We start from the raw sequence: 23,629 nt of genomic DNA on the forward strand, positions 1-23,629 counted from the left end.
ATACCTTGCCATTTCTTCCCTTCCTCAGGCCTGCTCACCAGAGAGGAAAAGTATCCCCAGCAGGAGGAAGGATATGCTCCTTACTTTTCCCCATCGTGGGTGAAAAAGCAGCTTGTCATGGGCGATTTTCAGCAGGAAAATGACTGAAAGGGATATGGTTGAACTGCCTTTTCCCCATCCCCCTCTTTAAGAGACAGGGGGGGGAAATGGTAGAGGAAAGTACACTATTACAGAATTCCTGTCAACGTGTTCTTAAGTCTTGGCTGTGTAACATCTCCATGTGTTTTGCCTGTTTCTCTTCTTGAGAGGAATAAATATATAACCCATGCTCTTCGGCATCATTTCCGGGGTATATATTTCCCCACTTCCGATAAATACATTTTTTGGGGGTCTTAACTCAGGCTCCCTCAGGCTCGGCCCTCCAGATGTTTTTGACCTACAACTCCCATGATCCCTAGCTAGCAGGACCAGTGGTCAGGGATGATGGGAATTGTAGTCTCAAAACACCTGGGGGGGCGAGGTTGAGGAAGCCTGTCTTAACCCCTTCATACATTAGCTAGCCCTAAGCTTGCTGGTTATATTTGACTGCAGTTTCCCACACAGAAGAAAATGAGATAAGGAGAAGAAAACGCCTTGATGCTGGAGACTCATTTGCAGTATCTCAATAACCCATTTGCAAATTAAGCCTCGCCCAGAAAGCATCATTAATTTTCCAAGGCACATTTCAGCCGCCATGTTCCAGCCCCTGTCTAGAAGTGCCTGTGACAACATTTCCATGCGTTTAAAAGCAGGTCTGCTCAAGTCACACTGAAAGAAGACGGAAGGTGTCAAATGCTGACATAAAAAGGGGTGTGCAGAACATTGTGTCCCGGCTCCATGACTTATCTCCCTAAAACTTCTTTCCCAGCAGCATCAGGACAGCAAAATGTCAATTCTTTAATGTTATGGTTGAATCTCTCCTACCAGGGAGAGGTGCTTGTGGAATTTTCTGCCTCAGGCCCCAAAATAACTTGGCCAGCCTCAGATACGATGCAACCCTTGACAAGGTGGGGCACCGCTTGCTGTTTTCGCTTCGGGCATCAAAATGTCTTGGGTTTTCCCTGCCTCTCAGAGCTGGGCTTCAATATGTGAAATTACCATAGCCGGGTGAAGTACAATGTTTGCGGCGGGGATGTTTGCTGTGGTGAGGTAAGCAGTGGGTGCAAAAACGGTTCGTTCACACTTCTCGCTACATAATTGGGGTGTCCCTACAGTTCCTACACACCACCATAGGTAGTTTGGCCCTCAAAGTTGTGTGTGTTCTGTGTAAGTTCAGGAAAAGAACATAAAGTTGTAGCAGGCACAGAATGCATCTTCTTGACATGCAAAGCTTTCTCTTCTTAAAAATAACAACAAAACACCTCTACTTTCTTGTTAGAAGTGAGGATCAGAATAAGAGCCTCCTTTGCATTCACAGCAAACCATTCACTGTAGTTTATTTTGATGTGTGAACTATAGTTTATTGCAGGGGTCGGCAAAACAGCAAACCAGCAAATCAGAACCAGTGAAGGCGGTGAAGGTCCTGTGTGAGCGTCTGGAGGTGGTTGGAAGATGGATGGCGGTTAATGGAGTGAGGTTGAATCCTGACAAGACAGAAGTACTGTTTGTGGGGGGCAGGAGGCAGGCAGGTGTGGAGGACTCCCTGGTCCTGAATGGGGTAGCTGTGCCCATGAAGTTACAGGTAGGTAGCTGTGTTGGTCTGATGTAGTTGAAACAAAAAATAAATAAAAAATTTCCAGTAGCACCTTAGAGACCAACTAAGTTTGTCATAGGTCTGAAGAAGTGTGCATGCACACAAAAGCTCATACCTATGACAAACTTAGTTGGTCTCTAAGGTGCTACTGGAAGGAAAAAATTTTTGTGTGTGTGCCCATGAAGGACCAGGTGCGCAGCCTGGGAGTCATTTTGGACTCACAACTGTCCATGGAGGCGCAGGCTAATTCTGTGTCCAGGGCAGCTTTCTATCAGCTCCATCTGGTACGCAGGCTGAGACCCTACCTGCCCGCAGACTGTCTCACCAGAGTGGTGCATGCTCTGGTTATCTCCCGCTTGGATTACTGCAATGCGCTCTATGTGGGGCTACCTTTGAAGGTGACCCGGAAACTGCAACTAATCCAGAAAGTGGCAGCTAAACTGTTGACTGGGAGTGGCCGCCGAGACCACATAACACTGGTCCTGAGAGATTTACACTGGCTCCCAGTACGTTTCCGAGCACAATTCAAAGTGTTGGTGCTGACCTTTAAAGCCCTAAATGGCCTCGGTCCAGTATACCTGAAGGAGCGTCTCCACCCCCATCGTTATTTAGCCTCTACAAAGGTAGCCCCATGTAGAGGCTAAATAACCCAGAGATGCATTTTAATAAAAGCACACATTCTATTCATGTAAAAACACGCTGATTCCCGGACCGTCTGTGGGCTGCAGTGAGAAGGCGATTGGGCCGGATGTGGCCCCTGGGCCATAATTGGCCTACCCATGGTTTCTTGTGTCGTGCAAACACTGCCCATGGTTATTTGACCCACTTAACTTGCTATTTAAAAGACCTGCTGCTCCAATTAATTCTGAAGATAAAATGAACACACTAATTTTATGTCTCTCTAACTATGCCACAATAATTTAATTAATACTGTAATTGTCAACATTCCCTTGTATCTTTTATGAATAAAAGTGGTAGAACTTCTAGTGATGTTCAGAAGCTAGGGGGGAAGGTTGTATGTTTCAAAAGTGGGCACAGTAAGTAGTTACAAGCAGCACATTGTTTTTCATTAGCAATGATTTGTTTCTTTGCAGAACAACATCCTGTAAAATATTAAACACAGTCAAAGTGACTAATGCACTTTTTGAATCTAAATATTGCTCAATTAAAAATTAACAAGTCACATAGTTTTGATTTCTGCCTACAATTGTAAAAACTTGTGCATAAAGATTAATTACTTATAAGTAAAACACATATTTTTTCCAAACTGGCATTAAATTTGCATCTGCAGCGGTATGTTGGACTTCATTTAGACTACTGTATATAGGAAAAGGAAAGGATTTTTTTAGACTCAGAGGACTCTAAAGTTACAAATGGAAATGGGGTATGAGGAAATGTCTTGCTACTTCACAATGTCCATTGGAGGTGTGCTTTCTGCTAAGTTTGCTTCTAATTGACCCAAGTTGCAATTCAGGAAATCGTTAGCAGTGGAGCGAGAGGGGAAAGATGTAATTATTCCCATTTCCTTTGAACATAAAAGAGAAAAGTTGCATATGTTTTGTTGCAAATGGAAAACCAATAAATATTGCACATACGTGATGTTGTCTGAACACAATGCCAGTTGGATCTCAAAGGGGGAAGGGATGAGCTTCTTTCAAATTAAAAGCATACTCACTACGCACAAATACATATCGGAGAAATTTGTCTTTGTGACAAAAGCCCTAGGCTAATGTTTGGAACAAATCTGCATTGGTAGATCTTCGCCACCCCTGCCTGGCAACAGTCACCTTCCAAATGTTGGATTTCTCCTTTGCGAAGCAGCATGTGAGTACAATGTGAAATGGGGCACAGTTGTGATTCCCTGTCACCCATAAATTTCAAACCTGCATACCGTTAGCAGAGAAGACGCTGGCTTTATTTTATTGTGCTGACAAATGCAGTGGTGAAAGCGAGTGGGTACAGACAGTCAAATATTGGGTAATGTCAAAAGATTAGTAAGGCACCACCAAAAGGTATTATCCTCATACATGATGTTTGGATGGTGGCCCTGGAATGTTGTCATAAAGGTAAAGGTAAAGGCGCCCCTGACCATCAGGTCCAGTCGTGTCCGACTCTGGGGTTGCGGCGCTCATCTCGCTCTATAGGCCGAGGGAGCCGGCGTTTGTCCGCAGACAGCTTCCGGGTCACGTGGCCAGCATGACAAAGCCACTTCTGGTGAACCAGAGCGGCACACGGAAACGCCGTTTACCTTCCCACCGGAGCGGTCCCTATTTATCTACTTGCACTTTGATGTGCTTTCGAACTGCTAGGTGGGCAGGAGCTGGGACCAAGCAACGGGAGCTCATCCCGTTGCAGGGATTTGAACCGCCAACCTTCTGATCAGCAAGCCCTAGACTCTGTGGTTTAACCCACAGCCCCACCTGTATGATGTTTGGATGGTGGCCCTGGAATGTTGTCATAGGGAGACCCCAATATTTAAATAGAGAGGTGGTATTATTAAAGGAGGAGGTCAGTCTGCTGCAGTCCTTGAAGGGAAGGTGCTCTGTACATGCTCAGAGTCATCTTTATTTTATTGCTTATTACAAGATAGTATATTATGTTCATTTATTTAAGGGAGGGTGTGGCAGAGGGTGGTGCTACAAAAGCTGCTGCTGCTGCTGCTGAGGAGGCCAAATACTTTATTGGTTGTGAGTCGTGGGGGACCTGCTCTACCATCTGGCCTAGGAAGGTGAGGCCCAGACTTACCTCCTGCTGCAAAAGCTCAGGCACCTGACCCAGGAGAACTGGGGAGGCCAAGAGAGGACTCAGTCACAGTGGTTCAGCGTAGGGGGCTGAGGGAGGTTGTAGCAGCCAGCAGCAGTCAAACTCAGCTCATTGCAGCTTCTCAGAGCTTGCAAATAGGACTCACGAACAGGGGCGTTTGCAAGGGTGTTTAGTGAAGGAGTTTGAGGGGGAGGCCCGGAGAACGTGCAAAAGTACACTTGTGGTCAGTGGAATCTGGTGGCCTCGCTGGGAGTAAAGGTACAACAACTTGAGGCTCGCCTAAGTCACACTTCGAGCTACAGGGCAAGATGCAGAGTTTCTCAACACTGATGGAACAGCAACATTCCTCCAGGGGTTTGTCTCTGCAATGGCTGACCTTCCTGAAGGTTGTAACACAAGACCAGGCCTTTTCTGCGGTGGCTCCCCGTTTGTGGAATGCTCTCCCCAGGGAGGCTTGCCGGGTAACACTGTTACATATCTTTAGGCGACAAGCAAAAAGGTTTCTCTTCACCCGGGTGTTTGGCTGATTGACATTCTATGGCTTTTTAAATGTGTGTGAAAGGGGAGGGGTCATTGGTTCATTTTTGTTTTATTATGTATTTTGTGTTCTCATTTTGTATTTTTTTGATGTGAACCACCCTGTGATCTTTGGATAAACAGCGGTATACAAATACAATAAATAGTAATAATAATAATATATTCAGGAGGAGAGGGATACTACTACTACTACTCATAATAATAATAATAATAATAATAATAATAATAATAATTTATTTATACCCCACCCATCTGGCTGGGTTTCCCCAGCCACTCTGGGCGGCTTCCAACAAAGATTAAAAATACAATAAAACATCAGTCATAAAAAAATTCCCTAAACAGAGCTGCCTTCAGATATCTTCTAAACGTCAGATAGTTGTTTATTTCTTTGACATCTGGTGGGAGAGTGTTCCACGGGGCGGGTGCCACTATCGAGAAGGCCCTCTGCCTGGTTCCTTGTAACTTGGCTTCTCGCAGTGAGAAACTGCCAGAAGGCCCTCGGCGCTGGACCTCAGTGTCCAGGCAGAGTGATGGGGGTGGAGACGCTCCTTCAGGTATACACTACAAGAAGGATACACTACAAGAAAGTCTGTTGGGTTAGGGAGGTGGAGGGAAAACAATTTTTGTAAGTCAAAATTGTTTTGCCTTCATGATCATTTAGTTGCTGTTAAAGATAACTATTTAACTAGGCAGTTGTTTTCATGAATGGTTTGATCTATAGCTTCAGCCCTTGAGTGAGTTACTCTCGAATATTCCCATTCAAATGACTCAAGAACTACAAAGTAAATGGCTTCAGGCTGGCAGGAGGCCAGGCTTCATAACGCAAGACAGACATGTTGGCATGCATTCTGTTCCCACATGTCTTTGTGATAAAGTATCACATACCGTTGGCTAACCACCGCTTACCTGGACTCGGAAACAAAGGACTTCCATTTATTTCTAAAGCTTTTAAAACAGCACTATTCATTACGAGAGCGGTTAACGCGCTGGAGATGATGATTGCCGTGATTATCCCAAATGGGGTGATATCTTTCCTTGATATACTGTAGATAGTGGACATAATGCCATGCCTACGGCTTTGACATTCATGGTCAGTCCAGATTTATGAGAAATCCATTACAGGCCACAAGGCTCGATTGCTACATTAACGTAGATTTCCAAGATCCATAGCCAGAGAAATTCTGTAGCGAGAGAGCCTAAAGGTGCATGCTGTTTGTTTGTTGGAACCAAAAGCAAATGCATACATTCTGCATATTTATTTGTATTATTAATTATATTAATGTTTTAAAAATCAACGTCTAGTGTTTGTCTATTATCCTGGTGCCTTTGCATTCATTGGCCAGACTGTTGGAGATGAAAAGTAGGTTTACTGAGCAATGCAGGTGTGTAAGCACCTATCCTATAGCTTCCTGTTGAAATCCTGTAACTTGTGTCACCACACATGTCCAGGGTTCAGGTTGTCCCACTTTCATTGCATAATAATAATAATAATATTTATACCCCACCCATCTGGCTGTGTTTCCCCAGCCACTCTGGCACAACTGCCAACAGAATAATATTATTAATAATAATAATAATAATAAAGCGATAAAACATCAAACATTAAAAACTTCCCTAAACGGGGCTACTAGAACCCCTCTGGACAGCTATAATGTGGTAGTCTTGGGGAAAGATTGCAGAACAACTAATAAAGCAGAATCAACCCACCATTAATGCACTTTTATTGCGTCCGTGGAATACAGCCACAGTAAACCCCAGTCTGGAAGAGATCTCTTTAAGATCTGATGTGCTACCATTTTTGAGAGGGACTTGGACAAGGTACTCTCCAGCCTCAGCCCCAATCGCCAATTGATGGGACATGGAGGGAAGGAGGAAACTCCTGGCAATGGAAGCAGCAGCCCTAGCTGTTGCGATACCCACCCACCCCAACATTTAAGGAAGGCAAATTGGGGTGCCTCACCACCACCCCACTGATCCTGTCACCCGCCTGCTTTTCCCCCTCCCTGCTGCTAACCCCTTCCTCACCCTTCCACCCACTTCCATCCACAGGAGAGAACCATGTACAGGTGAAACTCGGAAAATTAGAATATTGTCGAAAAGTGCATTTATTTCAGTAACACAACTTAAAAGGTGAAGCCAATAAATGAGATAGGTACATGACATGCAAAGCAAGATATGCCAAGTCTTTATTTGTTGTAATTGTAATTATTTGCCATTAGGCGGGTCAATTATAAATGGAATGTAACGAATGAAATGTAAATTTCAATGAAATGTAAATTCCTCCCTCATGGCTTGGATTTATGGACTACTTGAAATGAGGCTGCACTTTAAATTTTAATACTATATTTTAATCTGTATTTTAATTAATTGTTTTTATGTTTTATTGTAATTCTGTTGGTGTCAGCCGCCGTGAGCCCGGTTTTGACTGGGGAGGGCGGGGTATAAATAAAAATTTATTATTATTAATAGCGATGTTTATTTTTGTATTATTGTAACTATTTGTTTTATTGCTGTGGAATTCCCAAAAGAAAGCATTTGTAAAAATTAAAAGAAAAATAAATAATAATAATAATAAGCTGCATTACTGAAATAAATGCACTTTTCGACAATATTCTAATTTCCCGAGTTTCACCTGTCTATAACTTTGAGGAAAAGGTGAGATATAAAGGCCTTCTTCCTGAAGCACGTTACATAGAAGGCCCCTTCACTTATTAGTCTTCTTCACACGGTTACGGTTGCATGCAGCCAGAGGGAATCACTAGAGCCATTAAATCTAAAAGGCAGATACGTGTGACAAGTTTAACTCTGTTCTTCTGTTTATATTTAAAAGATGGCGTTTTAGACCCCAGTGCTGCTGGCTGGCATCCAGGCATCTTGCATCTTCCAGAGAGGAAAGGTATATCCCTTCAATCGTTTTTGTTTATTTACAGAACAGCTCCTAAATTTGTTCATTTGCCCCTCCCCTTTTTGCTTGAAATTCAAAAATAGCACTCCCCAGAGAAGCTCTGTGGAATTCACTCCCCGAGAAGTGTCTTTTTTTTAAAAAAAAAATATTAAAATAATCTTTATTGAAAATCTTTAAAATTCAACATATAAAAAGAATAGAATATGGATAGCAGATATAACAACATAACTACACAGAACAGAAAAAATAAATAAATAATGTCAACCCAAAAGTTACTTCAGATGAAAAAAAGGAATAAAAAAAGGGGGGGGGGAAAGAATTCTAACTTATGAAAAACCTAACAAACATAACAATTTTTGATGTAACATAACATAACTTAATATATCTTAACATAACATAACAAGTGCAATTTAAAAAAAAGAAGGGAAAAAGAAAAAGAAAGAAAAAAGGGAGATAAAGAAGGAGGGAAAAAAGAGAAAGAAAAGGAAAAGAAGAAAAGGAAGAAGAGAGAAGGCAAAAAACAAAAAAAGTGTATATATATTTCGACCACTATAACATTACGCATTGTTAAAATCTACTAACCCCCCACCCTCTCCCCCCTTCACCATATCGTGACTTCCAACCACTCCTATATTCTGATATAGGTTTCACTGATAAACCGCATACCTCTCTCTAATTTAATTTGTTTTCTTAATATTGTGACCCTCATAAGTCTGCTATTAGTTGCGCCTTTTCCATTTGTTTTTGTAAATAAATAAATAAAGTGTCAAACACATTTTAGACAGTAAGAGCTGTTCGGCAGTGGAATTTGCTACCAAGGAGTGTGGTGGAGTCTCCTTCTTTGGAGGTCTTTAAGCAGAGGCTTGACAGGCATATGTCAAGAATGCTTTGATGGTGTTTCCTGCTTGGCAGGGGGTTGGACTGGATGGCCCTTGCGGTCTCTTCCATCTCTATGATTCTATGATTCTAAGTCTTTAGAGAATTAGTATAAGACTTTCCTAGCTAAATTTAGTTCTAATCCTGATGCTGCCGATGTTTGCAAATTTTGCCCACTATCTGATTCTATTCCTGTTTTGTTGTAGGTAGCAAAAAAAAAAGGACTGAACAGGTGGGGCTAATTGGTAAGGTCACTGGAAGGACAGATCGTGAAGCTGAGGCTCCAATACTTTGGCCACCTCATGAGAAGAGAAGAATCCTTGGAAAAGACCCTGATGTTCGGAAAGATTGAGGGCACTAGGAGAAGGGGACGACAGAGGACGAGATGGTTGGACAGTGTTCTCAAAGCTACGAACATGAGTTTGACCAAACTGCGGGAGGCAGTGGAAGACAGGAGTGCCTGGCGTGCTATGGTCCATGGGGTCACGAAGAGTCGGACACGACTAAACGACTAAACAACAATTGGTAAGGTAGATATATAGCTATAGCTGAATATTGATACGAATACAGAATAATTGAAAAGGGGGAGACTAAGGGATTGTAGCCATACTCTCACCTTCCCTCCACACAGATTGAATACGTTGCAGTGCAGTGGGGATGTAAAATGACCCTGCCTCCAAGCTCTGTAGGTCTGGCTAAAGGTGCATAGGACCTGTACTTGCAGCTGGAAACTCTGATCACATTGGGGTTCCCGACTGCACGTACCAGTATTGTGTGTACACAGTTATGTGTGCATAAGGTCCATTCTCACCTTTTGCTAAATGTGCACACTTGTGAGACCCTGCTTCAGGGACCCCAGCTGTAGGAAGTATGGCAAATGAGCAGGAGAGACCAGATGCGGGTGGCGCTATGGTCTAAACCACTGAGCCTCTTGGGCTTGCCGATCAGAAGGTCGGCAGTTCGAATCCATGCAACGGGGTGAGCTCCCGTTGCTCTGTTTCAGCTTCTGCCAGCCTAGCAGTTCGAAAGCACACCAGTGCAAGTAGATAAATAGGTACTGCTGTGGTGGGAAGGTAAACGGCGTTTTCATGCGCTCTGGCACTTGTCACAGTGTCCCATTGTGCCAGAAGCGGTATAGTCATGCTGGCCACATGACCCAGAAAGCTGTCTGTGGACAAACGCCAGCTCCCTCAGCCTGAAGCGAGATAAGCGTCACACCCCATAGTTGCCTTTGACTGGACTTAACTGCCCAGGGGTCCTTTACCTTTACCTACCTTTTACAGGGCCTTTTCTGGTGATCTACTCAGAATGTGAAGCCCTCTCCTGGGAGAGATTCAGCAACAAGCCCAGGTTTTCATCAACAGCCTTTTAAAAGACCTTGCCTCATAGCTGACAAGCTGTGGTGTGCTGCTCTCCCCTGCTATTGTTGTTATTTTTGACTGGGATTATTGTTTTTCAGTTAAATTTAATGAAGAATTTGGATTGCCTCATTGCATTTTTACAGATTTTTGTCTTGGCTGCCTTCTAATGTCCATGACATGAAAGGATAGCTTATACATTCAAGGGATAAATTCAGAAAAAACAGGCCATGCTAGACTCTGGTATAATGTATGATTTGGCAGGCCAACCTATTCAGATGACAAAGCAGCTTATATTGGTGGGGGGTCAGGATCTTGCCTTCTGACTCTGACTCCAATCCCTGCACGTTCATCAGAACGGCCTTCTCGGTGGTGGCGCCTGCCCTGTGGAACGCCCTCCCATCAGATGACAAAGAGAAAAACAGCTACCAGATTTTTAGAAGACATCTGAAGGCAGCCCTTTTTAGGGAGGCTTTTAATGTTTAATTATTTTATTTCATTTTTCTGTTGTAAGCCGCCCAGAGTGGCTGGGGAAACCCAGCCAGATGGGCGGGGTATAAATAATAAATTATTATTATATTATATTATATTATATTATATTATATTATTATAACTACGGAAACAGAAGTACAAATCACAAGAGACTACGTGTGTATGGTGTTTAGGCACATAGAAGGCACACAGAAATTCTGATGGATTCACTGAGGTGCTGGTGAGCATGACCCTGACTCCTGCTGCACATGTTCATTCTTCACTTTTGCTTCTGAAGTGTGTTTGAGTTGAGATACACACAAAGCCACAGTCTGTTGTTCCCTTTCTTCAGTACCACTAATGAGTTCATCCTGAGAAAGATGGCATCACTGCGGTTCTTGACAGGTGATTTACCTGCATAAAGGAAAAATACTGTGACAGGAGTCACCGGTGAATGTGAGCTGAAATTAATATTGCAGCATCAGATGTCTGCTTGGCTGAATTTATAATTGCTTTGCAGGGAAAGCATATGATCACAGTTGTCACTGAGTCAGCTCTGCTTAACTTCCATTCTTGCCCTGTCCATCGTTCACAACCCGCAATTTACCCAAGACGGTTTGGAATACTGAAGCCTAAATGAATGTCTTTTTTAAAAAAGCACACACAGCTCATTGTTGGGAGGGGTTTTTGGCCAATTATTATCACAGCCCACCAGCTTTCAGACAATGCCTTTCTGAGGTACTGCAGCATTCCTTGGAAGTTTTCTTGGGTATGCTTGCAATTCATCATGAGGCTCAGGAAGCCATGCACTTGACTAGCGCATACCCTCCAAGTGTCCCGATTTTCCAGGGACAGTCTTGGAATTATGGAAGCCGTCCTGGCTTCTGATTTGATCCCAGAATGTCCCCATTTTCCCCACCGGTGCTGCTGCCACTAAGCTTAAGAAGGAGAATGAGCCAGTGCTTTTCTCAAGCAGCAGCAGTGGCGGATGTGAGGGAGCATAATAATAATAATAATAATAATAATAAATAAATAATTTATTATTTATACCCCACCCATCTGGCTGGGTTTTCCCAGCCACTCTGGGCAGCTTCCAACAGAAACATTAAAATACACTAATTTGTTAAACATTAAAAGCCTCCCTAAACAGGGCTGCCTTCAGATGTCTTCTAAAAATCTGGTAGCCTTTTTGACATCTGATGGGAGGGTGTTCCATAGGGCAAGCGCCACCACCGAGAAGGCCCTCTGCCTGGTTCCCTGCAACATGGCTTCTCGCAATGAGGGAACCGCCAGAAGGCCCTCGGAGCTGGACCTCAGTGTCCGGGCAGAACGATGGGGGTGGAGATGCTCCTTTAGGTATACTGGACCGAGACCGTTGCCTTTCCGTGGCCTTTCCGTGGCCACCACTGCCAGCCTCCCCCCCCCCCCGGGAAGCTTGTAGCGGTTGCTGGACAGCGCCCAGTCCTGGAGACCCAGCCCTGTGTGACATGTCAGCTCTAAGAGGCAAGTACAGGGCAGGGTTGCCCTGGGCGGGAAGGAAGGGGGAGCAGAGCGGAGCACAACTGGCGTGCATTTTTCTTTTTGTAAAATAAAATCGGGATTCAGGAGTTTTCTCAGGATGGTGGAGGGCATGTGTGCTGTTGGTGTAGTGGTGGGGGCACTGACCCTCCTTCTGATAGGGCATGCTCTGCAGAGGGGTGGGGAACGGGGGGGTCAAGGAGTGTCAATTGGCCAAAGGGGAGTGTGTGAGAAATGTCCCCATTTTCATCTGAGTGTCAGGAGTATGGGCAGGAGTCTGGGGCCTGTAGTGCTTTGCAGGACTGGGGCCTGCCTCAGCTTGTGCTGGAGAAGCAAGGAGTGGCCACACAGGTGAAGACCTCAGCTTGTGCTGGAGAGGCAAGGAGTGGTCACTCAGGTGAGGCCACGATACCTCACTGCACCTGGTGGCAGGAGCTGGGAGGGATAAAAGCTCAGCATTTCCCTTCAGCTCTTTGCCACAGCAACGCTACCCCTGCCTAGTTGCCTCTGGCCTCTCGCTCCTTGGACCCTTGCCTTGCCGATGCCTTGATCCTCGACCCTTGGTCCTTTGCCTTGCTGACGCCTTGCTCCTCGACTCCCAGACCTTCGCCTCTGCCTTGCTCCTTGACCCTGCGACTGCCTGCTGCTGGACCCTCAACCCTGCACCTGTTCCTGCTTCTACGCCACCATCTTGCCTCTGGTCCTGACGTCCTCAGTCAGGGCTTCAATCGCCCGCCGACCGGACCGTGACACTGAGGAATGTTAGAGGGCATGCTAGAGTGTGTACTATATAACATGTCCCAGAATCCTCTGCAGTGCGCAAGAATTTGGTGGTGACAGCAGCTTCGAGGTTCCTCCACAGGCAAGTATGTCATTGAAATTCTACGCAATATTGATCCAGAGTAGATTCCAATGTATGGTTAGCAGAGTAGCAACTTAAACACATTGCAGGACTCCCCAAAATATAGACCAGAGGCAGCTGTATTTCATCCAGTAGAGCTTTACTGCTACTTAAGGTAAGAGCATAATGGTCACAAAACCAGCACATTCAGGATTGGCACAGTCCATAAGAAACCCAGTTGCAGCAGACTTAACTTAAACTTATAATAACTTATAATAAGACAAGTGCTTTTTATTGAGGGGGAAAGCATACCCCTAAACATTTTGTGAATCTAAGTTTGGCCTCATTGAGGGGCAGTATTTCAGTATGTGTAGGAAAATGAGAGTACCCCTAAACTTTTTTTAGAGAGAAAAAAGCGCTGAATAAGACTAAACCTTAACACTATATACAGAACACCACACCAGAAGGAAAAGAGATAGAAAGTGGGAGACCCAGGCTCCTTCTGGCCTCTTATTATAGTCAGCATGACCTTGAATAAGAGATAACAGGACCAGTTTAAACCAGCTGTACTCAGCTTCTCTGAAGGAATAACCCAAACATCATGAAGTTTCTTTCACGCAGAGAAGCTTCCAGAACCCTCTTGATTTAAGTAGCATAGAAAAGATCTCTTCCCCTCAGATCAATACTTTCTGTACTAAGAAATGCAAACTGAGAAAGTAAACATGAAAAAGTGTTCCCCATAGAAAGCAGAAAATTTGAATATTATTGCCATAGAATAGTGGGCTGAATAATGACCTGGAGGCCGTGTTTCACAGTTTGATTAAGTTGATATTGTGCTTGGGTTTCTAACTGGCCAGAAAATAAATGGCCTGGCCCTCCATTGTTGCTTTTGGGTCAGCTGAAAGAAACACAAGTGGCAAGGCCATTTCCTCCACAAGCATCCCACCACCATCTCTTGGCTGTTTTATTATTAATAATAATAATAGATGGGCTTAATAATGAATAGATGGGCTTTGTGCTGGGTTCCTCTCCAGATGCACCCAAAATGGCCTCACCCAAACAAGAGGGGTGCACTGTTGGCACTCCCTCCCAAACATGCTGCACCCCAGGATCAGAAAGGTCCCCAAGCCCCAGTCAGATTCTTGAATATTTGGATTCAGGATTGGCAATCCTATAGTCTCCATCGTAACCACAGCATTCCATATCAGCAGATGAGCCTAACTATGGGCTCATGGAAAGTGACCAAGTCCTAGTCTTACTCTGGAGTAAGAATAGAAATTCCTTCCCACGTGGGCCACATTGAGGCTTAGAAGAGGGAGATGTTTTGAGAGGCCCCGTCACGGAAATAACTGGGCATACTACTTCTTTCCTTTCTGGTCAGGAAATCTCAGAATCTCCATGGTGGGGTTTGGGGTGTGTGTGTTGCTGATTCATTTTTGTGTGCTTCCAGCTAAAGTAACATAAGTTTCCTGGTATTTAACCGCAAAGTATAAGTAACTAATAAATGCAAGCTGGGTAGGCCAGGCACCCTGGGATGCATAATATTACTTATACATACCTTGTTGGTAACAGAACATAAATACTGCAATAAAGCCTCCATTTGTAATTTGTGTGGAACGTTTCTGAACGTATGAAATATGAATCACATTTTGTAATGGCCCTTTGTGTTGAGGTCTGCTGGGAAAATATTGTTCTCTGTGAGACTACAGTAAATTGCAAAGGTTACTGAAGGGACTTCACTCCTGTACAAGAAAATACATTTAATCTGACATAGCTGCTCTAATGATCTCTCGTGTTATCTTTTATTGAACACAAAATTTGGTACAGCCATCAAAGTTCCGTAAACTGCCAAGCGCAGATTACTGATATGGGACTAAAGGGAATTATACCAACAGAAATTTACTTAGTCCAACCAACACTCTGTGGGGATGTTTATAAGTTTAATGGGAGGAAATCTATGCCACCCGTTGGTGTTGTGGTATGCCTGTATTTACACACACACACACACACACACACACACACACACACTTTCTGTATCAAGAATCTAAGACCTCAAGAATGTAAGGGTTGTCTTGCTGGATCAGAGCAACTTCCATCTAGTCAATTGTTCCCTTTTCAGCACTGACAAGCATATATGCATCTAACATTTATCTTCAAACTCACCTTCATTCCTCGTCTCATTTTAAATTGAGCTATGCTCTCCATAGCTATCTGAGCCTAAAAATGTCAGGTTATCCAACCAGGGAACTTTCAGATGTTGAGTCTTGGCTCAAGGAGCTTTCTGTTGGCTTGGTGGCCACGTGTCCTACTTTACATGGGGTCAGTCCTGCATCTGAAGGGCTGTCTGGTTCAAGTCCAGTTTAAAGATAACCATAAGAAGGGAGAGCAGAAGGGTCTTGAAATTCCCACTCAACAGTGCCTGAGCAGGTGTGTTGCATTTCTATAATAGCAATTTAAGTTTGCATCTACATGTACAAAGTAGCATGTGCAAATCTCTGTGATCTTTTGTTCTCTTTTTTACGATGCGTGTCCTCTCTCTCTTTTCTACAATGAAAATGGCTGCCCTAGTTGGGTGACTCCCTTCCTAAAAGGAAATACAATGACAGCCACTTCCCAAATCACACACAATCGCATGCAAACTGTGGGATGTGATCCATGAGAGGCAGTCAAATACATTCCTAGAGTGGACATGCAAGGGGATGTTTGGTCCAGCCAGTTGAAACTTCCTGTTCCTCCTGGGCTGGAGCATCCTTCCTTTGCATGTGACTAGAGGTGGGTGTGACCTTACCTGTCCAGGTAACAAAAGGATGAGTCACGCAGCACTCTCTCTCTCTCTCTGAATTCCTTCTTCATTTGACCAGCTTTTTAGCTAGGAATGCACTGCTAGCTTCTCAGCTAGAAGAAGCACTGGGATTATTCCCCCATATGGGGTAGATCCACATGCACATATTTGTAACTAAGTCTGCCTTCAGAAATCCAACTGTGAACGGATGTAAGTAAATTTCTTTTATTGACTTTGAATAAGATTGTGGCATCTTTATTCTTTTAGGAGGGATTCAAGGGAACTTGCCAGGAATGTACAATTCAATCTGAGACAGGCTGAATTGTATAATAGTGAGAGGCTCACACGAGCCTGCAACCAGCCTATCTGCTGTGCATGTAAAAAGGGGAATGTAAACTCTGCTAAGTAAAGGAATTTGCTAGCGCAAGTTAGGAAGGATATTAATAAACAATAGGTCCTCTCCTGCCACCCTGAACATTCCCAAACAAACCAGATTCTGCCTCCCTGTGCTACCTCTGCCATGTCACAGTGATAAATAATATTCGTAACTGTCCCAGGTCTTGATACACAGGAATTGTTTTGCCTCGTGTCACATATCCACATTTATATGGATGTTGCCGATATGGGACAGAGAGCCATTTTAAAATCAGCTGTGCATTCTAACCATGGAAGCTCTGGCTTGTGTCTTACCGAGGGAAGGATTTGAAGGCACATCATTATGCGCAACTGCCAGTGCTAAGCAGCGCTGGAAACCACAGATGAGCTACTCTGAGATCCTTGAAGGGAAAGGGCTGTAGCTCCATCATTGTCTGATCCAGTATAAGACAGCTTCATGTGGGAAAATGGCGCAGAAACATAAATAAATAAATAAATAAAGCAAAGAGGGGGGGGGGAATCTGTCGTGAGCAAAAACACCCTTGTAATGACCCAGCGAGGCCACAGCAAAAGTAGATGGCTGGGAGTTTTCAATAAGCCAGATAATGAGATTTCTATTGTTTTGCAATTTTTTTCGTTTCCAAAATAAAAGTTTCCTGTTGTGGAAAAATGCATTTCAGGCAGTTTACTAATAGCAGCGGCGCTGAAGGATATCGTGACTTTCAGACCGGTGGCAATGTTACTCTTAATGGCCCGCTCACTTTTCCATTAGGGTAGGCTTTGGAGTTCAGAAGTCTCTGTCATCGCTTTCTTCGACACCCTGTTTGAATCTGAAAACTTTCTCTGTCTCCTCCATACACTCCCCCCCCCACACACTCCCCAATCTTGAGAACTGGTTAAGAGTGCAAGTTGACCCCGAGCGTCAGGCTCCCGTTGTCCGAGCACAGGAAATTCCTGCTATCTTTACACAGGGAGATTATACCGAGTGTTTAGGTCAGGTTTGTGGTTCAAGTACAAGAAGCAGTGGGCTGAATGATAATGATACTTACCCTGAGTGATAAGTAGAGAATGAACCTGTGTATCCTGAATCAAGGCTGTCTGACAAAACACACGCGGGATGGATAACGTTGCACTTAAATGCCTAATGACAAGGGCCAGGATTAATGTGTCCCCACCTTTTTAGTACGATATATCGGCTTGATGGATATTCTGCTAATAGATCAAAAGAAGAATTGTACCAGAACAGGAAGTTACAGCAGAGGTTAATACATCTTGTAGAGAAACGGAAGATCCCAATCTCTTAACAACCTGCTCACTTACATCAGTCTTTTCCATGGCCGGGGGGAGCCTTCTTGTACTGAAGGTTGCTATAGGGCTGATACCTAAATGTCAGGCGGTGGCTTTTATTCTGGGCAGTACCAAAGGAAGCTGATGGTAACCTATGATGGTCAGCTGCTTACAGTATTTGTTACCAAAAGCCATCCCATGCTGATGCCTGTTAAACCGTATTTAAAAAATACATACATCTAGAAAAATGTCCCAGGTCTCTGGAAATCTTCCTATACTCTTTCCAAATAATGCATCAGTACCATTGTAACATCAGCAGTCAATATCCCAATCCTCCTTGTCATCTCAGACCTATTTGCATGCCAGCAGACAAGAAACCTTGCACTCTGGAAAGGAGCAAACACAGGCATGGCCATGCTTGGCTTGAAAGCAAATGGGTTAGACCAGGCATCCCCAAACTGCGGCCCTCCAGATGTTTTGGCCTACAACTCCCATGATCCTTAGCTAATAGGACCAGTGGTCAGGGATGGTGGGAATTCTAGTCCAAAACATCTGGAGGGCCGACGTTTGGGGGTGTCTGGGTTAGACTGACCGTGTGCATTCAAAGGTGAACAACAACCAGCAGTTTCTGGAAATAGAATTGCATCTCAGCACAGGCAAGGATCCCAAAAGATTTTAAAAAGACAAAAAAAGACAGGAAGCAGGGTCCAAGAGAAGGGAAGCCAGGGCAGAGCACTCATCTTCCCCAACATCTATAATTCACCTTTACAGCCAGGTTTCCATGCACCTTCCAATCACCAAGATCTCGCGGGTTAATTTGCAATGTGATTTTTTTTTTTTACCAATCTATTATGCTTAATGGGTTTTATGTGCTTTATTTACAAACACCTAACTGCGACTGAGAAAAGACAGAATAAAAGGGAGAGGAGAGAGAGAGAGAGAGAGAGAGAGAGAGAGAGAGAGAGAGAGAGAGAGAGAGAGAGAGAGAGAGAGAGCACTATCTGTTTTATCAAGCATTGATTTTTCAGACAATTAAGGCTAGAGCGCATGTTACTATGCTCCACCCTTACAACCTGGGGGGGGGGGAATCAATGTAACGTTTGCCACAGGGATTATGCCAAAAGGGATCCTTTCCTGGCCATCAACATTTAAAAGCACTTATTTTGCAGTTCCAAGCTATCGCTCCAAAAGCCTCCGGACCCCAGAACCACATCCCTGATGCAGAGGGGACCCAAAATACTTTGGCTGGCTGTGCCACTCTTTATGAATAACTCAGTCTAGAGCAGGCATGTCAAACCTGCGGCCCTCCAGATGTTTTGGCCTACAACTCCCATGATCCCTAGCTAGCAGGACCAGTGGTTGGGGAAGATGGGAATTGTAGTCCAAAACATCTGGAGGGCCGCAGGTTTGACATGCCTGGTCTAGAGGATCTTTCTGTTTAATTAAGGACTCTATGCTTCTGGTAAGGGAGCTAAAGGGACGCAGGTGGCGCTGTGGGTTAAACCACAGAGCCTAGGGCTTGCTGATCAGAAGGTCGGCAGTTCGAATCCCTGCGATGGGGTGAGTTCCTGCCAACCTAGCAGTTCGAAAGCACGCCAAAGTGCAAGTAGATAAATAGATTACCACTCCAAGCGGGAAGGTAAATTCCTTTTAACTTCAACGCAAACTGGGAAGCCAATGGCAAAGGAAAGGCTGCCTTTTGGTCCTTCTGGGAATTTATTTATCTGTATTCTTTTACATATCACATTCTATCAGTCTGTGATCACAACAAATGTGTTAAATCAATGGTGGAAATAAAGCAAACTACATAATTGATGGTTTGGTGTCCTTTAATTGTGGCCCAAACTGCTTCCTAAGGACCAAACCAGGTGTGATGCAAATCCCATGAATGGTCTTTGTGTGCTTGTATTTTTTCCTTTTCTAGAGAGAAGCCTTGCAGGGACCAAGATAGATGGGGACTACTAGGTGGTTAAAGGGGGAGAGGAATTTACACCAATCCTGATATGGAGAGTGAGATCTTGCTCTTGGAATAGTGAATAAATTGCAGCCATTGAGAAGGCAGGGAGGGGTTTTTGAAGAACCTCATTCTCTAGTAAACAAATAAAGATGGCAGTTTACTGCATTTCCATGCCAGTGATGTAGATTTAGGTTACCTATTTGAAACCGAACAAGACTGTGACATTCTTTTGGACGAAGTCATGTAGAATACTCCGCCAGCAGAGATTCAGCAAGCATCTTTTGTCTCAACCTAGAAACCCCCATCAAAAACATCCCTTAGCAGGCTTAAACAGGCAATTTAGAATACATCTTTACATAATAGGTTAGTTGATGGTCTCTGATTTTAAAATTTTATTTGTTTTTTGTTTTTAATGAAATGGAGATGTTATTGCAAACGGCTTTAAAAATATTAATGATATAGCAGTATATAAATATTTTTTATAAATAAATATATATATTATTGTCTCTGGCAGGCAATGCTCTTTGGAACGACTGGATATACACCTGGAAAATCATTGACTGGTCCAGGAGCTCAGCTCTGAAATCAGAAGCTGTACCCCAGCTTCACCAAGCGCCACCCACCTAGCTGTATTGTGTAGCCAGTTCATTAGTACTAAAATCCCTTTCTTTCTTTCTTTCTTTCTTTCTTTCTTTCTTTCTTTCTTTCTTTCTTTCTTTCTTTTCCTCCTCCTATTAAAAAAGGTAGCCCACAAAAATCTAAATGGCAGCCTCCAAGGTACCAAACTATAATACAGCACAGCTAACTAACATCAATGCACCTCAAAGTTCTGAGAGACCAGATGAATGTTTTCAGTTTTCTTAATGTTTAGGGAAGCTTTTAATGTTTGATGGATTTCTGTATTTTGGTGTTTTGCTGGAAGCCGCCCAGAGTGGCTGGGGGAACCCGACCAGATGGGCGGGGTATAAATAAATATATTATTATTATTATTATTATTATTATTATTATTATTATTATTATTATTCAGTCACAGTTCTTCCCTACTCACTTTCTCAACCCTTGTACGTCTGTAAGGGGTTGTTTTTTTTAAGATTGTAAAGCTACAGACAAGGTCCTTTCTTATCCACTTACCTGGAAAGGGGTGGGTGGGAATCCCACTCAACTTCCTGGGGCTTAATTGAGTAGGCATGTATAGAGTTAGGTACATTGTTAGTCAATTCCAGGCAGAGCAATCCTAATTGGCCCTGGGGACAATTGGAGTGCCAGAGTTGCCACCACTTCCCAAAAAACCTGCTAGCTTCTGTTAGTCAAGGAGAAAGGTGTAACCAGTTTTCCCCCACAGCTGAGGGGCCTCGAATGGGCCATTTTGGGTTTCAGTGGAAACTTGGACAGTTCTACTCTCTTTCTGCCCCGACCCCCAACACCCCATTTCAGGGCACATTGGATACTGTCAGGAGAAACAGGTCGAAGAGCCCTAGCAAGCAGAGCTAAGCAGGGCACTTTTTCTTAGTTCTAACCCCTTCCAGGACCACGATTAAAATATTTTTTATGATAAACCCAGACGCTTAGATTGTTCATGGATCAGGAGGTTAGTTATTCCACCTTTACTAAATTTGTTCACCACCTTTACTAAATCTGCACTTCCTGAACCAAAAATAGGAGCTGAATCACAGCTGTTCTTTGAAATCCCTACTTTTCTGAATGTTGCGAAAACAACGTGCAGAAATGCATTAACTATACTCGTGAAAATTGCTTCACTTATGCAAAATTATATAAACCAAAATGTACATACAGTATTAGGAGAAATGTGCATTGAAATGTATATTTTATTTTTCAATCGAAAACTGATGTGAAAGTGAATTTAAGGCAGGAAAAAAACGAAAAACAGAGAAACCCAAGCTGCCAAATTCATCCATCCCTATATGTCCCAGATCTTTTTATATAGGCATGATAAGAATCTCCCCACCAGGGGGCAGCACCAAAACAGAACTGCTGAAGGAATTCCCGAGAACTCCTTGATAACAAAGGAGTAAAGAAATAGCTTGTTTAATTTCCAAGTTAAAGCTGTCCCAACAGAATTCAACTGATCCCCATGATTAATTATCATTTCTTCAAAAAAGGAGGAATTCTGGAAACTAATATGCAGCCTGTGACCCAAAATATTGACTCGGAGAAAGAGCGGTTGTCCCTGGAACTGACCAAAAATGGCGATGGGACAAAGTTCCCCAAAACAATTCCTGAAGAGACCTGAAAGCTACTGCCATCTGGGAGATTAGTTTCCAAGTCCTATATAGATGGTGATGAAACATTGTCTGTGGACCATTCATTCCACTCAAGTGCTCAGGTCCAACAAACTGTGAGGCAACGTTGTGAGGCAAGCGATACTTACCGCATCTGGGAGTCTTACATATACCTGCTGTTCAGGAACACAAAAGGAGAAAGTTCGGAGATACCCCAAACCCCAGTCCACCTGTAGCTGCAACACCAGAAGTCCTTAGGAAAAATGCTAATCATAAATGAGCTAAAATTCTGGGGTGCTAATGAGAAAAACGAGGCAGAATCTTCTAAAAGGTGGGGGGGGTGTAAAGCCAGCTTAACAAAGCTTTGGGGGTTTGATATTTTAAGATTTAAAACAATACACATGCTCTTAAATGCATTTTTTTCCTATAACCACTTTTAATATGTTAAGAGTGACTGTGTATCTGTGTGGTGTAGTGGTTAAGAGCGGTAGACTCCTAATCTGGGGAACCGGGTTCGCGTCTCCGCTCCTCCACATGCAGCTGCTGAGTGACCTTGGGCTAGTCACACTTCTCTGAAGTCTCTCAGCCCCACTCACCTCACAGAGTGTTTGTTGTGGGGGAGGAAGGGAAAGGAGAATGTTAGCCGCTTTGAGACTCCTTCGGGTAGTGATAAAGTGGGATATCAAATCCAAACTCTTCTTCTTCTCTTCTTTAAGAGGCGGACCCTGGAATTGCCACTGCAGGGGGGTGAGTCACCAATTCACATGCCACCACCCCACCATATAGGGAAGAAAAGACTAAATGATTCCACCCAAGGCGATAACCGCCACCCAAGACCTTCTTTGAAGTCTCTCAGCCCCATTCACCTCACAGAGCAGGCATCCCCAAACTTCGGCCCTCCAGATGTTTTGGACTACAATTCCCATCATCCCTGACCACTGGTCCTATTAGCTAAGGATCATGGGAGTTGTAGGCCAAAACATCTGGGCCGCAGTTTGGGGATGCCTGTCACAGAGTGTTTGTTGTGGGGGAGGAAGGGAAAGGAGATTGTTAGCCGCTTTGAGATTCCTTCGGGTAGTGATAAAGCGGGATATCAAATCCAAACTCTTCTTAGAATAATGTGAAGAGGTGGGGTAAATCCCAGCCAAGATCCCAGGAAAAGGAGGGTAAACCTCAGTATCTGAAGAGGAAGCCAAGGGCATGCAATTGCTGCTAGTCCTTGGTGGTTTTGCCATTTCATGATTTTTATGATGAATTGTATTGCCAGTGAAATATCCTTTTCAGTGCATTGTTTTGCTTTATGTATTCTCCATAAGGGCGGATTTAAAAGTTCAAAATAAATAGATTGCTAAATCTACTTCGCTGGGTTGAGGATGGGTGATGGGAGGGAAGTGCCATAAAATGCTGTCCTGAACTCCTTCGGAGAAAATGTAGAATATACACATAATTATCAAATTACAAAAGGAAAGGAATTTAAGGAAACCACATCCCAACCAAAGAGGAATGGTTGAACAAACTATGCGAATATTTAGAATTAGCAAAGTTAACTGATTTAATAAGACAAAACCCAAAAAGGATAAATCAGAAACAATGGAAATGTTTAAATGATTGTTTATGCAGACAAGGATCAGATACAAGGTTTTGGCTGTGTATAGAGTAGACTTGTGAGAGATCCAGAGAATTTGGTGATCTGATCATTTATGTGGGATTCTATGGGAGAAAAAATATGGAATAACAGATACAATTTTGTTTAAAATGTTTATAGGAAGTGCAGTGTAAGCGGTGGAAGCCAATCAATGAAATTTTATTATTATTTACTTATTGAAATATATGTAGAATAAATTTGGAAGAAATTCTTCCTATTTTCTTCTTTTCCTCTTTTTCTAACTTTTCTTTCTTCTTCTTATACTTATTCTTTCTTTTCTTCTTTCTTCTTCTTTCTTCTATACTTTTCTTTTTTATTAACAACATCATTGAGAACTTTGGA

Source organism: Zootoca vivipara, chromosome 8 (assembly GCF_965207765.1).
Source record: "Zootoca vivipara chromosome 8, rZooViv2.hap1.1, whole genome shotgun sequence".
Classification (NCBI taxonomy): domain Eukaryota; kingdom Metazoa; phylum Chordata; class Lepidosauria; order Squamata; family Lacertidae; genus Zootoca; species Zootoca vivipara.